General features: G+C 41.8%; 1 protein-coding gene across 4 annotated transcripts in view; it reads right to left on the bottom strand.

The window, feature by feature from the left end:
* CHRM3 (cholinergic receptor muscarinic 3) overlaps window positions 1-17148 on the bottom strand; it is a 481613-nt gene that overhangs the window by 350547 nt on the left and 113918 nt on the right. For all 4 annotated transcript variants that reach the window (XR_013758419.1, XR_013758420.1, XM_079107804.1 and 1 more), the window contains one exon: window positions 6086-6193. The gene's annotated coding sequence lies outside the window, so the exon portion shown is untranslated. The remainder of the gene's footprint in view (window positions 1-6085; window positions 6194-17148) is intronic.

Below are 17148 nucleotides of genomic sequence, written 5' to 3'. Positions count from 1 at the left end.
GTGAAGTAGGGGAAAAGGGCAAAATTGACATTGAGACAGTTTGTGTTTCTCTACGTTAACACTGTGTTGTCCCATTGTCAAAAAGCCGTTAGACATTACCATTGGACTACATTATTTTTAAGATCTGTGGTTTTTATGAAAACCAAATTAAGATATGAATTTTCAAGAAAGTTTCCAAAATGTTTTTGGCTTATTTGCATATTGACCACTGACTTAAAGATCAATGGCATGAATGCCGAACAATCTTGATTTGGGAAAACCACCAAAATCAAGTATTCAGAAAACCTAAAATGGTAGGTAATATTCAAACATGAATAGTTCGTGGGCAGAAAGAAATAATTTTAGAAGAAAATATTTTAATAAATGCAGGAACAGTTATATTTCTCCTTTTTCCCAAGAGAAACAGTCCACTTTACCTATCACTGCAATCTACTCAACGAATTTAGACACCTACTTACTTGCTCAGCTTAATTCAGAAAGACATCATTATTTTGCATTCAAAAAATCACTCGGAATGATTGACTTACTTTCCAGTTGGAAAGTATAGCACGACTCCTGGGTGACAATTGCCTTTCCAATTTTTGAGTTGTCCCTTGTCCCAGCTCTTAAGTGCATATCCCATACTACGTTCCTAATTGAGGACTGTTCATGGACCAGTGCCTCATCTTTGACAGCCAATAGTCAAGTGAGGAGGCACTGAAAGCTAACCCTTCCCTGCCATCCATACTCAGCACAGACAGGATTCCAACCTCAACTAACAACAAACAGTCCCCTGTCTGCTTGTCTTCCTTTGGTATGATGCTGTCAACGTCCCCCGTCCAGTCCTCATGCTTTCTGCCTGTCCTCAGCAAGCATGTCACTCTTCAGTGCAATCTGCTGATCAACGAATGGAATTTAAGTCTGGAGGATTTCTCCTTTAGATTTTACAATACCTATTTTTAGGAGGAGCAAAAATTTTTAGGATGAGTAAAGAAAGAAACATGTGAACCATTTTTAAACCAAGACACTGATATTTTATCACAAAGTTCATTTTTAGAAATGATCAAAAGATGATGTTTTAGTAACATTAACACTTAGTAAAAATGTTAAAACTTTCTTGTCTAAAACTATGCTTTAAGGAAAGTTGCAAGAATTCCTGCTATAAAAATGAATTGCTTTGATTAAAACCAATTTATTACTATTTGTATATGCACACATTTAATGTTGTCTCTCCACACCAGATTCACACCCACGCACCCACACCCACACCCACACCCTGCTCCCTTATTTCCACACACTTCTGCCCTGACTCACAGCCCAGATGGCCCCATGTACAGTGCCTACCACACTCTGCCCCTCGGCTCAGTAGATGGCAGCCACTCTCATCATCAAATCTCAACATACAAGTGTGAGTCCTTTTTCTGAAAGAATGTCAGAAACTGGTCACCAAGACACTGTAATCTTCCAACTCATAAGACTTAAAAAGTTATTACACAATGGAATATTATTCAGTCATAAAGAAGAAGAAGAATATTATGGCATTTGTAGATAAATGGATGGAATTGGGGATAATCATGCTAAGTGAACAAGCCAATCCCCAAAACCAAGGGCCAAATGTTTTCCCTGGTAAGTGGATGATGATTATATAATGGGGGTGGGGGGGTGAGAGAAGAATGGAGGAACTTTAGATTACGTAGAGGGAAATGAGAGGGAGGGGGCATGAAAGATGGTGAAATGAGACAGACACATGACCTTGTGTACATGTATAATTACAGGAATGGTATGAGTCTGCATCGTGTGCAACCATAGAAATGGAATGATGTACCCCATTTGTGTACAATGAATCCAAATGCAGTCTGTAAAAGTAAAAAATAATTTTAAAAAGTTATTAATAAATGACCCGCTATTTTGTCAAGTGTTGCCTTTAGGGATAATTAAAAAAAAAAAAACAAAACTACTTACTTAAAGAATGTATAATTCTTTCTGTATTGCTTTCCCTACTTGGGCATAGCAAAGCTTTAATAATGTGATCCTGCCTGTGGACCCATTATATTTCAGCTTACACTACTGGATGAACATTCTTGATATTCAAAGATCAGCCCTGTTTGCTTGATTCATGACAATCCAAAATAGCTCATGCATTGAAAATTGGAGAGCACCGTCAGTCCACACTCCTCTCCTGTTTGTCCTGGTTAGCTTCTGCCTTCCCCTGGCCTCTCCAAACCCTCTGTGGAAGCTGACCTGCTCGGGTAATTTGTGCTACTCGTAACTGTACCTGACAGCCTCTGCTGGCCTCCTGCAGATGACTGTGCACACAAACCAACTAGCCTTAAGACACTGTTTCAGTGGACTTATGGTCTTCCTGGGCAAAGCTGTATGGTATGGTAGTGCAATCTAAGAAAACACACTAAGATGGAATAATTTTAAGCCTTCTTCTGAGTGATGTTCAGTACTCATCTAACACAGAGTTCTGTTATTTCTCACTATATTTTTAAACAAATAGCTTAAACCTACAAGAATTACACATAGCACACACATTTTCCACCTTTACCAAATTAGATTCATAGGAGTCTTCCTTAGACATATGAAATATATATTTTAAATATTTATGTAAAGAGTACATAAGCATTATATTTAGCATATCTATATATACACACACATAAATAGATGCTTTCATATGTGGCACTTTAAAATAGTTTCTGACAAACTCAGGGTTGGAGTGTTGGACAAAAGCAATCACAATAAATATGACAGTTATTATAATAAAATAAATCCTTAAGCTCTATTTTCTTTCTTCTTTCTTCTTTCTTTCTTTCTTTTTTTCTTTCTCTTTTTAGTAACTCATGGAGGAAGTTATTCTACCCTCAACTAATATGACGTCAGGTAATTTCTCATCATTGCTGAAATGCTATTTCTTTTTAAAATATCTTTATTTTACTTATTTATTTATTTTTATGTGGTGCTGAGAATTGAATCCAGTGCCTCACACATGCTAGACAAGTGCTCTACCACTGAGCCACAACCTCAGCCCTGAAATGCTATTTCTAAAAACAATACGCTTAATGGTAAACTAATGAGATGGTTAGTAGAGTCAGTTACGTATTTTCAAGACTTGTTATCTTTTGCTGACAGTGTTTTCAATGACATAAACATGGTAGGTTTAGAATTACCACTTTTCATTTTTATTATTATATGTTTTACAGATTAATAACGGTTTAAGATAATATCCATACCGAAAGATATTTAATAGACATGTTTGTACCATGGCAAAAGCAATTGTTTCCTGTTTAATCTAAGGACACAGGTTGTCATTGATCACTGAAGTTATGAATTTAACCAGTAACTACTTGTTGAATGATAGACACTGGAAAGGTATGCAGGAATAACACAGGGATTGCCCTCCACAGCTGACACTGTAACTGGGTTGGTGGATTCATAAGCCAATCCTTGCAAAAGAATTGAGCATGGTCTGTCAGAGAGGCATGCACACATATAGAGGTGCAGAAGAAAGGGGGGAACTGCCAGTTTTAATAGGAAGATTTAAGTTTTACAGATGACAGAGTATGTAACACTGAGAGTGGAGGAAGATCGGGAGCTCGACTGATGGACAGCAGAAGTAGTCATGGGAAGGCTCAGGGGAGTCACAAAAGGCTGGAGCATTTCTAGGTGGGACTTGGTCAGTCCAGAGGCTGAGGAGATCTGCAGCAGACACCAAGGAGGTCCACCTTTTTGGGATGTTCACAGCTCCTCAATTCTACTGCCAGTCCCCCTCGAGCAGACCCTGGCCTTTGGTGATTCATCTTTCACTTGCCTGGCAGCACAGGGTATCCCTAAGCTTGTTTCTCTTCCCTCCTATGATCACGTCATGTTAAAGTGACGCAGCAGGTCAGAAATTCCCATGACTCTTTCTATTTTCTGTCTCCAAGGTACATCAGACTTCAAGTCCGAAAACCTTGCATCTCCATCATACAGGCTTTAGGATAGTGAGTGCAATGCTTCACTCCTTAGTTGTTTTTTCTTTTTTAAATATTTTTAGTTGTAGGTGGAGACAATACCTTTATTTATGTGGTGCTGAGAATCGAACCCAGTGCCTCACACGTGCTAGGCAAGCACTCTACCACTGAGCCACAACCCCAGTCCACTCCTTAGTTTTTAGAGACACTGGTTTAAGAAGCATTAGACTGATACCTGATTTAATTGGTCTCTTAGAAGGAGACTACTAAAGTCACAGATAATTTTGAAGGCGAACATGAATAATATATGGTGGCCAATCAAACCTGAAAATATGTAAAAATCCATGAGAAATTGCCTGTTTAGTAGGAGGAATGGTATTCGAACCCCATGACCTTGCCTTTTCTTTTTAATACATTCCAATCCTAAGACAAGACTTCTACAAGCGCCTGTTGGCAATGCCAAGGGACTAGCAGTATGGAAGGAGGCAGGGCCCAGGGACAGAAGTATGGCAGGCATCTCCCGGCAGCCCCTGTACAGGGCAGCCAAACAGCAGCCAGGCCTGCACCATGCCCATGGCACCAGGGCTCCGACCTGGACTGTACCCCAGAGGGGTTCATGCTTCAAGCCCCCTCCACAATCCCCACTGTCTCATCCTGGGAAAGCTCTACCAAGGCTAAAGCTACTGCAAAAATAAACAAGAGGTGAATGGGAGCATGCACAGCAGCCCTAGAGAGCATTAGGATCTGCATGAGAAACAACTTGGGTTGAATTAACATGTGAAAGACTCCCTGCTGCCTATGCGGGTGGATCCAGAGACGGTAAACCAAACACCGCCATTGTTTCAGAGGGTTTATAATTAACACGTAGGGAACAGAACTTGGCTTTCTGGTCTGAGTGAGACATGCCAGCCAGGCAATCCCGGAGCCTGAGCCCAGAGATGGACACAAAGCATGCACCCACGCTCTTGGCTTGCTACTGCCCGGTTATCAGTGCTTCCCACCTTGGGAACAAATCATGACTCATTTGGAAAATGCCACCCATTTTAACTACTGAATTTTGTCCAATACAAGCCCAGAGGACAATACCGTTCAGAAAAAGACAAGTACTGAATCCCCTGTTGAATGTTTGATTAAGAAAGTGAAAGTTCAAGCCTTACTCTCTGCCCTTTGTGATCGGGGCCTAGGCTTCCACCTGCTTTCTATTTGTCCCCTTCCTCTCCTCAAAAGGAAAGTCATTTAGAAATTGGTACCAGCCCAAATTTCATAACAAATTAAACATTGCTCTGACACTCCCTGATAGATCTAAAAAAGCCGATTTTTATTTTCTTTAATTACGATGCCATATCCAAGTCTTGTTTGCATTTTGTAATTTGATAGAAGTTATTTGTTCATCTTTTTTTTTTTAATTCTAGATCTAACAAAAGAGATCTTATAATTGGACACATTTCTAAATGTTCCCCAACTATAACATATGGCAAGAACAGTGTCAAATTGAGAGGAGACCTGCAGTACATTACTTGAACATCACACTACATGATAATTTGCGATAATGTCTTCACAAGTTCCGGTGAAGGTGACGGCTGCCATTCCTTGCCAGCACTGTGATAAACCAGCCTAGCAAGAAACAGCTCAGAGAATACTATAGTTATTTACTCCATTTCATTTCTTAGAAACTGAGCCCTCAAAAGGTTTAATAACCACTTTAGGTTTCACAGCTAGTGAATGGTTTTGAACCCTGGGCTTTTTGATTCTAAAACCTGCTCCTCATGATAATCTCACACTCCCCTGGGAACTAACTGGTAACTTCCCAGGAATAGTGCTCCTAAACAACTGACAAAAGTAATTTGTGTAATCCACATTATATGATAAGATCTCTCATTAGTCTTATTTACAGATAAGAAGACTAAGACACAGAGAAGTTTTAGGATTCCCAGCTTTGTAAGGCTGGAAAATGACAGAAATGAGTTGCAACCTCAGGAAGTCAGACTGTAGAGCCTCCTTAGGAGTTAGCACTGTTACAACATGACAAAGTGAATACACAGCACCCATTACTAAGGTTCTTGTTTCATTTGTATGCAAACATTTTATTGGAAAACTAGCTTCATATAAAAGAAGCTGAATTTAAAAAAAAAAAACAACAACCAAACACCTACTTGTGAAGAGCCCTGGTGTTGTACATCGTGATGGGGATGAATACATTCATTCGGTCCACAGGCCGCTGAGCAACTTGGAACGGAAGTATGTGCCATTACTGTGCATATCTAAATGGGCACACAAAAAAGGAGAAAAGAATCAGTCAATAAGGATTATTTCATATCATTTGCACAAGAGTTATCTTTTACATTTGTAGCATAATAGTAATAAATGTTTGACCAGCAATCCAGTGGAAGGACATTAATTTACACACCTCTGTTTTGCCCACAATGTGAAATACAGCCATGTACAGTTTAGTCAATAAATGTGATTAAGAAGTAAATTTAGTAGTGAATTGATACACTGTTTCTGAAAAGCCATAAATTTATGAGTTAGAAACAAATCAAAAAAATCAACTTACCTTTATTTTGGGGGAAACCAAAATCCTGGTACAGCAAAGCAGCGTGCTCCAGAGTGCTGAGCCTATACCTGCCTATGAAATTTCATTTACTCTTCACAACACACCTGCCACACAGGTAGTCATCCCATTTTACAAATTCCAAGGATCCGATAATAACAGCAGGTGGCCCAGGTCTCTGCACTCTCTGGAGCACACTACTTTGCTGTACCATTTTGAGTGTGTACCACACCTGTTTCCTATGGGGGCTTTTGCACCATGTGTCCCATAACATGAGTAACAGCCTAAAAGGTGTCTCATGGGTTCTCTTCTCCCCTGCGCCTCTCTAAAACACAGGATGATACTCTATTCATCTCTACACGTCAGACAGATATAAAGTGAGATTTCACTTTAGGATACAGGACCTGAAGTATAAATAGTTGCTGAATTCATAAGTAAATGAACAGCAGTCACAAAAGTCAGCATTAGTATCCTTTTTTTGGTTTTAAATTCACAGTTTTTTCAATCCTATAATTTACTCGCCAATCTTATCTTCTGGTTTGCAACACAACCTCAAGAAGAAAATGCAGAATGAATACTCTGAAATCATTCAAAAAATGACACACAAGTTAGTTAGTCAATTCAGTCTACTTAGAGAGTTTCCTCCAAAATAGAAAAAGGTTGGATGACAAAGGAATTGTTCAGAAAGAAAAACATTTCTACTTTCCACTTCCAATGGACCCACACACCTCCTGAAGTCCCAGGACCCAAGGGGCAGGACGGCAGGAATTCAGAAGAGACTGAAACTGTGGGAGCCACAGGCAGAAGCTGCAGAAACTCGGGACCAGACAGCTAGGCGCTAGGAGTAGCTGGCTGCCTTTGAGTGGGGATGCTGGAGAAGCGGCCAGCACGGGGACCCCATGGAGAACACCATGGGTGTGGCCAGGGTGAGCAAAGGACAGTTCAGCTGCCAGTTTCTGTGTGGCCTGTGAACCAAGAATGGATCTACAGCTCTACATTTTGAAACACATTTACAGGATTGGGCAAATTAATTGAATTTCAAATTACAGAGTCTATAAATAAAGTTTTATGAGAATGCAGCCATACCCATTCATCTACATACCGTCTCTGTCTTCTTTCATGCTCCAATAACACAGCTGAGTAGTTATGACAGAGACAGAGACCCGAAAAGCCCAAACATACATATATAGTCATGTCTTGTGTTCTGGGGGGAATCGGCTCAGAACACTTTGGATGCCAGGATCCTTGGACGCTCAAGTCATCTATTCAAAATGACACAGTATCGCATATAATCCACACACATACTCCTATACACATTACATCATCTCTAGATTACTTAAAATACGTAATGCAATGTCAAGGCTATGTAAATAATTCTTAGACTGTGTTGTGTAGAGAATAATGACAAGAAAAAGTTTGCACTTGGTTAGGGTAGAGGCAAATTTTTTCCAGATATTTTTGACCTGCCATCGGTTGAACCCATGATGTGGGCTGACTGTACACTACTTGCCCCTTTAAGGAAACTGCTGCTTTCTAGTCTGGAGAATTGTGAGGTCGCTCTTTGGAGATTTCATTAGAGGAAGGGGGTTTCTCAAGGGAGTCTAAAGGCAGGAGGTTGGAATCTCCTTCCCAGAAGAGGGTTGGGAACCCTAGGGGCAATTCAACAGTGACCCTGCATCTCACAGGGCAGGGCGTCTCATCTCTCTGGAGACAGTGGGACTCTGTCCTGGAGGGTCACCTTCCTGTTGGGCATGCAGACTGGACTAGTGAGGCGCAGAGGGTGGAGAGGCAGAGGGAAGCAAGCACAGCCTTCGTGGAGGGGAGGCACTGGCCACTGAGCAGCATCCAGGGAAGTTCAAGGAACTGTGTAAGAGTACCTGCCTTGTGCTCGCCACAAAACGTGAGACGATTTTGAAGTTTTATCTTCAAACGGAGAAGTTAAGTCCAAATAAATGAGAAGACACCTCAGTGCTTTCCCGCTGAATTGCATCTTGAAGTGGAGAGAAGATGAATTTGAGCTGGGAACTTGGCTCGGAACACAAATTCCAACGTTTTCTCGCTGCTATGACCTTGAACAACTGACCTCGAACAACTGACCTCGCTGCCCAAGCCTCACTTCCATCACCTCTAAAATATGGGTGTTCCAGAGCTGCAGCAACAAATGTGCATGACATGTCCAGCGTACTGCGTGTGGCCCGACATTCGGCAGCAAGTTCTCCTCCTCCACCCGCCCCGCTCGCTTCCTCTCCCTCTTCTGCTCATGCTCACTCACCTCCGTGACTATCGCGGCTCTAGGACAAAGACTGCCTGCCAGGCGCGCAGGTCTCCGTAGGCTGCGCCCTTGACTCTGGTCCTCCTGCTCTCTCGGGGTGCACTACACCTTCAAATTTGGGGCTCTTCTCTGAGTGGTAAACTGGGACATTCACTTGAAAAAAAAAATAACTTCAGAGCAAATTCAGAACCATCTTTAGTCTGTCAGGCAGAATTATACTTCCGTAAGTTTTGTGCATAAATTATTATAATTCACATCAAGTCTGTCTTTCCTGGGATACTATGTCTTGGTCATTCTGATGGATGTGACATCACATCAAGATGACTATTCACAATCTCAAAGGAAGACAGACACACCTGACAATGCACAGATGCGTTTCTGCCTATTGACTGGCTGGGGATACAGTCTCTCCTGACTCTCGTTGAACAGATGGCATCTTCCTCATGCCAGCCACACCTGGGGCGTAACCGTGACTCCAGACCTGCTGGGTGCAAGACAGGTTCTGATACTGAAAAAAATTGCAAATAATAAGACAAAGGAAGCAGTGGAAGACAGTGAAGGTGAGGATCTGGTGTATAAAGAATGAATCCTTAGCACTTTACTGGTGACACTGACCATTTAATAATCTGGAGAGCCATCTGAAAATATGCACAAAATAACATCATTCTCTTCATTTAAAGATGTGCATAGGTCAGTTTTATGAACAGTTCTTGATAATGATCTTCCCTCCTTTCTTGACCATGTGCCATGTGCCAGACTCAGGCAGGTAGAGCTACCATTGCCTTTATTGCTTCAGAGGAGGATACTGAAGGCAAAAACAAGAGTTGTTTTTCTTGACTGAAGTCATACAGAAAATAGAAACCTAAGGATATCAAGATGAAGTGCAGGCCTTTCCACAGACCAAACTAAGCTTATTCTCACCTTTAGTAAAAGATGCTTTTAACAGAGCACTTGTTGTATAGAGAGTTCATAAAAGGTTACTTCTGCTCTTATTAACAATACAACCCAACAAAAGGGAATCAGGTTAACACTATGCAGTTTGACCCATGCTTATTGCCATAATGAATGTAGAAGATATGCTGCCCTAAGGAGTGTTTATAAGAATGCAGAACACATGATGTTATGTGCATTACGTATGGTACATTAGTCAAAATTAGAAGATCGTGTGACGGAAATAAGATTGTGTGATTGCAGATAACTTATTTGAAGTTACTCAATTTCTCTAAGACAGTACAAATAGGCTTGAGTTCAAATTCATGTTTAAAAAGATAATGCGAATACATTTCTAAAGTGGGTGGTAACATCCCAGTCCTTCGTGTATGAAAACGCATTTTTTCTCTGAACAAGATAATTGTTTTTCAGAGGAACTGTCTTATTTATTTTACTACTGGTAATGGAAACATTTTGAGGTAGGATTTAAAAAAAAAAAAAAAAGAATTACTGACATTTTCTTTGAAATGGAGTCATTTAAACCACTTCACTTAAGGTAGCCACGGTTTACTTCAGTGGTTCCCAATTATACAAGCGGTCAACACAGGATGGTGGCAACTTCTCTAAGCAAAGGGTGAGTCACGTAAATTTTCTGTTGGTGGGTTCTCCGTACCGTAACACCTGAGCTATCAGAGAGGACTGTCTCTTGGCTCAGTTCTGGAGGTTCATGGTCAGTAGGTCCTTTGCTTGGGGCCTAAGGCATATCACGGTAGGAGGGTGTGGTGGACCAAAGTGCTCTCCTCTTGGCCAGGAAGCAAAGAGAGGAAGAAGGTGCGGGGTTCCTCTCAAGCGCACACCCCCATGACCTTAAGACTGCCTTGCCTCAGTCTCCGCCGTCTCCCAGTGGCTCCAGGCTGAGGACCAAATCTCAAATACGAGGACCTGAGTGGATTGCTTAGGATCCAAACCACAGCACACTTTGTCAAGATAAAATAGCCACTGTTTGCTGAAAATAGCATTTATTCCATGTAGAAATGAATATCTACATGCACTTTATACAGACATGAGGGAGAGAAAAAGAAAGAGACAATTAAAGAGACTGACTTGAGCAGAACCCAATAATAATAGTAACCAAAGTTCTGACGAGAAAAGAGGTGAGGACAACTGACAAGAGAGACAGCTGTGTCAGGACGCCCGAGGGCAGACCTGCATCTTAACTTCAGACCAATGTCACTACTTCGAGAAGCACAAGATGTTCTCTTATTCTCATCACAGAACAAAGGCACAACAAAATTCAAAGAATTCTGTGTCATCAAAGATACTTTGTCACAAAGTACAAAAAGTGACCTTGATTGTGCAGCTATGGAGCCCAGGCATTGCGAATGGGAAGCAGCTCCTTGGGGTCCTCCCTCTACTCTAACCCAGAGTCTCATGTCTGATAAACCCACAGCTCCAGGGTGCCAGGCTGGGCAGGCCTGGGGCGCATGGTGACAGGTAAATGCATATTGTGGCTGGTTTCATTCATCAGAAGGCCATCTGAAAAGTATATATTCTTTCTCTCTTTGTTAAGACTTTAAAGTTATTTTTCATTAGCAATAACTATTCTAGCACCTTTCCTGGACAGCCACAGCATTAAGGTGGGGATAGTAAACCAAAGAGAAATACAGGCTTCACGGGAAGGGTGAGGCTCGATGAAGGTGGGAGGTGTGTTTCTCAGCTGTCAGTGAGGTTTAGGTGCCTGTGCTTACATCTGCAATGAGACGACTGTCACTTTGCGTTCATATTTATTGGCTATTAAACTTTAAAGATCAGTTGTATTGAAAATTCACTTCTTTGTTTATTCCGTTTTTGCCTTGGTGGTGTTTCAATGACTCTCTTCTATTAAGTAAGGACAGTTCAATTAACTAGACAAAAATCAGCAGGTTTTAAAAATATATATATAATTCACAAAATAGAGCATCTTCTAAGCCTATTTAAATTTAACATCTAGCTCCCACATTATCTAACTGGGTAGAAACATGCATTTGGCAGGCAGTGGAGAAAGGTCTTTGTCATGAATCAGAGCTGTCGCCGTGGTACACGGTGGTCAAGCCCTTTCACCGAGGGACGAGGCAGAGTAGACGGTCAGAAGTCAGGGCGAAGGCCTAGCTCAGAGAAAGTAGAGTGCAGTTTCCATGGCATCTTCCTGGGGGAAAGAATAAAAGCTGCTTTCAGAGACCCACACTTTGTAGCCACAGGGACGTCGAGAGCCACATGAAGGAAAGGGAGGGGTACCTGGACAGGCTTCCCAGAGGCTTCCCAGAGGCCTAGGGGCCAAGCTCCCTAGTTCGAATGCTTCTGCTCACCTCTGTCCGCGGCCTCTTTCCTTCCTCCTCCTCTTCTTCCTCTCATTCTTCTCAGGTGGCCACTCACCTAGCACTTGGAGGAGTGTTTTGCCGGCATCTTTTCTTTGCATGATCTTCCAACAGGGTTATTATTACCTGTATTTCACAGACGCTAAGGTTCACGGGGGCTGGTTTTCAAAGGCAAATAGGCAGTGAGTGGGTAAAGGTGGGACTCTGTCTGATCTTTACTAGCAGCAGGACGACTCCCAGGAGTGGAGTTCTGTAAATGCAGGCCTCAGTGCAGCGCTACAGACCCTGAGCACACAAGGAATGAGGGGGAGGGGTGGGAGTTGGGAGCTGAATTAAGTTGCTCATTGAAACAAAATTCCCCATCAGAAATATCCAGCTGAACATTCTTCATTACAGGTGACAAAATAAGTGCTTAGTGAATAAATGGAATTAATTTCTGAATCTTAATGCTAGGAGGGACCAATACAGCGATAATGTATCAGCTAACTAACTTAGAGAGGATGAAAAGGACAGACTATGGTCACCAGATAAGGAGATGTCCAGATTGGGGAAGTGGTTAGTAGGGTATTTCAGTGACAAATATCCCCCCCTAAAAAATTGCCAACTGATGAATGCCTCAGACATTTGAAATGTTCTGGGGATACCAGAGAAAGTTCAAGGAAGGCAAACAAGCTAACAAGAAAACAAGCTAACTCGAAGACTGAGAGAGAAAAACAAACTGATTTATCATCTTAAGAACTAATAGAATCCACTCCTGGAATCCCGAAGCTTTTTATGGAAATACTCAATGATGGCAAAATGGGCATTCAGGTTGAAATGAAAGGGTTCCCTTACACCTCTTCCAAACAGTCTGCCAGGACGTGCAGTAGCGTCAAGTGTGCGGTCAGTGCACTCGCGATGGGCAAAGCTGGGAAGACCTCAGTCCTTCCTGGAGTACGTGAGGAGGCGGGCAGCTGAGAGCACAGAGAAGACTCGGGCTGGGCTTTCTGTTTCCACCTCCCCAGCCTGGTGTGGAGGTGGCTGTCTTCCTACGGTGACCGTGAGGGTCTTTGGCTACTTTTCCAGTTTTGTCTGGAAAGGAAGTGATTTAGAACTTGGAAATGATATAGTTCCATCAAGTGGGCATGACCATTTTCAAGCAGATGACAGCTGAGCAGTTCTTCAGTACAGAGCATCTCGGTACATTTGCACTTGTGGTGCCTACAAATTTAACCAGTGCTTCCCAGTCTCTGGAATATTATTTCCTTTAACAACAGGCAGAGTTAAAGACAGCTGCCATGAGCACTCAGGGTAGACTGTGGTTATGCTGTTCATCTCAACAGAGACTGTTTGCTGAAGGAGGAGCATGGCTTCAGCCCAGGGACCCCTAGTAACCATGTCCTCTAGAACTTCCAGCTGCACTGTGGAGTGGGGGTGCCCCAGTCACAGGCCCCTCCAGACTGTGTCCATTTTGGGAACTGGTAACTGTCCAACCATGAAGATGACCACGTAAGTCCAGAGCTACCCCTCTTCCTTGTGGCAGACAAGACATCTAGGCTTGGGCCTAGTCCTGCAATGATGGGGCCCCAGCAGGAGTGCTCTCCCACACCCTCGGCAAGCTCAGCTGCAAAGCCAGGCATGCTCTGCACTGACTCTGGCCTCTGATATCAAACCTGCCTTAGCCTCATCAGCAAATTCCAGGCCAGGTATTCAAAGTCAGGTCTGAGGTCAAAGGCCTAGGGTTGCTGGACTCTTGAGTAGCCCTCATGTTTGCTCAGGCTTAAGCTATGGCTCTGCCCATCAACGGCTGGAACCTCCATGAGGCTGATGTCCTGTTCTAGGAGAGAAGCTTTAGAGGCTTCAACAGCAATGCTGGGTCAGAAATCTCATGAGAGAGATACCCACACAGAGACCCAGAGAAAAATCTCTTCCCCAGGCAGGTTTGTTAAGCCTAACCCAAACCCAGGGCAACACGTGAGCCTCAAGGATTTGCTACCAAGATTATGAGAGCATTTTCATGAGGCAGGGACCATGCTCCATCAGGTCTGGGGTGCCAGAAGCACAAGCCCCAAAGGGGGAGAAAAGGAAACAAAGAACCTAAAACATAGGAGATAGAAAATAAAGGTGGATCATTCTTGAAGGCTAAAGGTTCCAAATGTGAACTGCACATTCAATCCTCTACCCAACCTTGAAAATAAATGAACTCTTGTTTTATGAACAAGGAAACTGATGATTCAAACTTGGTTTGGTTTTGGCCAACTTTCATTCACTCTCCACCATACAACTACTTAATTTTTTATTTGTTTCCTGGGTCAGGGAATGTCTCTGAAATCAGTTAAAATAAGGTAGACATCCAGAAGTGGTATCGGCACGTAGGTAGAAGAAGTTAATCTCTCCAGCCATCTACTTCCCAGTCTAGTCTATGGAATGAACAGCCCCGGCTTCAGCAGCCTGAATGGATAAGTCAGGTAATGTGCACGTGGAACTGTGTTAAAAGATGCACAGGTGCAGATCCGTACACATATCCTGAGTGGTGACATTTTCACACCCACATGCCTCTAGTGGCGAGAAAAGGAGAGAGGGGACCTCTCACAACTAGTGAAGCTGCTCAGTCAGCCTCAGAGTCCCTGGCAGCGGCCAGAGAGCCACATGGCCTCAGCAGCATTTCACAAGTCACAGAAAGCATGGCCTGGTCTTGGGGGATTTGTTCTGTATGTTTTATTATCACATCCAGACAAAAAATGAGGAACAGAGGGAATAGAATGCAGGTTTTTCGGAAAAGAAAACTTGAAGTAATTTGACCTTTTGTTTCTTAAACAGAAATGGAGTGTTTCAAACTGAGTTAATTCCATCAGAGTGCCACAGAAAGTTAAAGGGTACAAAATTGTTTAATTTAAGGTGTTCATTAAGGGGCCATTTCTCAAAAAAGAAAAACTTTTAAATTCATGCAACTAAGGCATAAAAATGAAACGCAATTAAAAAACATATAGAATACTTTAGCTGATCTCTTTTTATTCTCATTTTCTTGAAAGTGATCATGGATAGATTTATGGCGACGATTAGACTGAACTTCACCAGAGGGTCTTTTTCCTTAATTACATTTTCTCCTGATATTCTTAATTACTTTCATTCTTGACTCCCTAGTTTTCATCATATTCTGCTATTTTTCTCAATCTGAAAAAGTTTATCAAGTAGAATGGAACTGCCACATGACCAAGAACATATTATACATGATTTTTCTTCAGGATAACTAAGTTTGTGATTTCTCCAAACACTTCATTAGTAATAATTTTATTAGAGGTAGACGTACAGTCCTGACATGATCAGGCCCAGACAATATGCTCAGTGCCTAAATACAACCAGTGGTGTGTCTCAAACTGCACTTCAAAGCTTTGGACTCAGGTGTTCTCAGGGTCCTCCAACATTTTCAAACGTAATTTTTCTCATCTACATTAATCAACTTTGTCAAATATGTAGTTTCCCCCCCCTCGTATCTGTCCTAAAATCTTTGCAAAATGATGGCTAAATACAATAACATGAAACAAATTCTGCAGTGAGTCCTACCTATTCTCTTATTGTCATTATGAACAGTCACAGAGTGAGCCTGCTATAAAATGTGGTCGCAGGCAACAGGCGCGGTCTGAGGTCCTTCAGGAGGAATCTTCAAGAGTTTGAACAATTATAAAAGGGCATAAATCTTTACATGCTTTATGAAGAAAACAAGCCGAGACAAATAATTCAAAATAAAGAAGAAATGGCATGCATCTTGGTCTGTATATACTTTAATGAGAATGGTTATTAAAGACAGCAAGAACCAAGTGAGGTGACACATGCCTGTGAGTCCCGCTACTTGGGACACTGAGGCGGGAGAATGGCAAGTTCAAGGCCAGTCTGAGCCATTTAGTCAGGTCCTGTCTCAAAGTAAAAATAGGTGGGGATGTAGCTCGGTGGTAGAGCATCCCTGAGTTCAATCTCCAGTATTCCAAAAAAATTAAAAACCAAAACAAAGCAAAATAAAATAAAATATAAAGGACTGGGGATGTAGCTCAGTGGAAGGGTGCCACTAGGCTCAATCACCAGTACCACACACAAACACACATACAAACAAACAAAAAAAAGATAATGGGATGATGTGCAGGGTGGTCTGGGTGGATTAAGGAACATGTCCCACAGTGCACTGGTTTTTGCTGGGACTCAATGACTACAGGGAAATGTGGCCTGTTCTAGGCTTTTCTTTTCTTTCTTTTTTTTTTTTTTTAATTTTAGTGGCTTTCTAGGTTCACTTCTTAAAATTATTTATTTTTATGTGGTGCTGAGGATCGAACCCCGTGACTCACACGTGCTAGGCAGGCGCTCTACCACCGAGCTAAAACCCCAGCTCTGTTCTAGGCTTTTATAAGTGACAAGTAGTCACTTGGTCCAGGGAGGGGATCCCTTGCCTTCTCTCAGGAGTGAGCTTTCTCAAATGGGATGGGCAAAGGGAAATGTTTTAGTTTTCAAATGGCAAAACTAAATGTTTTAGTTTTCAAATGGCAAAAATATAAAAGACAATTTTTTTATATATCCCTCAAATTTTGGAAGATATTTTTAGCATTTTATTTAGGATAAGGAAGTAGATAATTAATACAAAATTATGTGGCAGTCACATAACTAAACATATCATTTTAAATAACTGATGAAAACAGTAATATCTACTACATGGTACATATGTTCTTGTCTGGTGTTGAGGAGAAAATAAAAGCTTTTCAGTTAGCGAGCAAGCGGCAAAGGTCTGGTTCATACACATGTAAGCTTGACTCCGCTCTCTTTGCTGCACTGGTAATATTAACTAACAATGAAGTTCAGGATGCTCTTAATTTTAAAGTTGAGTTTATGTAGAAGTAACTTACATAAAGAAAAACTGACCCCTTTGCAGTATAAAGTTTGATGAGTTTTAGTAAGTGAAGCAAACACAATAATGTAAACACCCCTGTAGTCAGGATACAGAACGTTTCTGTCACCCTAGAAAGTGATCCATGCCCCTTCACGTCAATGCCATCGGCGACTTGCAGCCACAGATCTGATTTCTGTACTTGATATGTTTCCATGTGACATATAAATGACATCATGCACATTAAAGCCTTTTGTGTC

The sequence above is a fragment of the Sciurus vulgaris genome (genome assembly GCF_902686455.1).
Source record: "Sciurus vulgaris genome assembly, chromosome: 12".
NCBI classification, from domain to species: Eukaryota; Metazoa; Chordata; class Mammalia; order Rodentia; family Sciuridae; genus Sciurus; species Sciurus vulgaris.
Note: the sequence above shows the minus strand (reverse complement) of the source record. Positions and strands in the feature narration are given on the sequence as shown.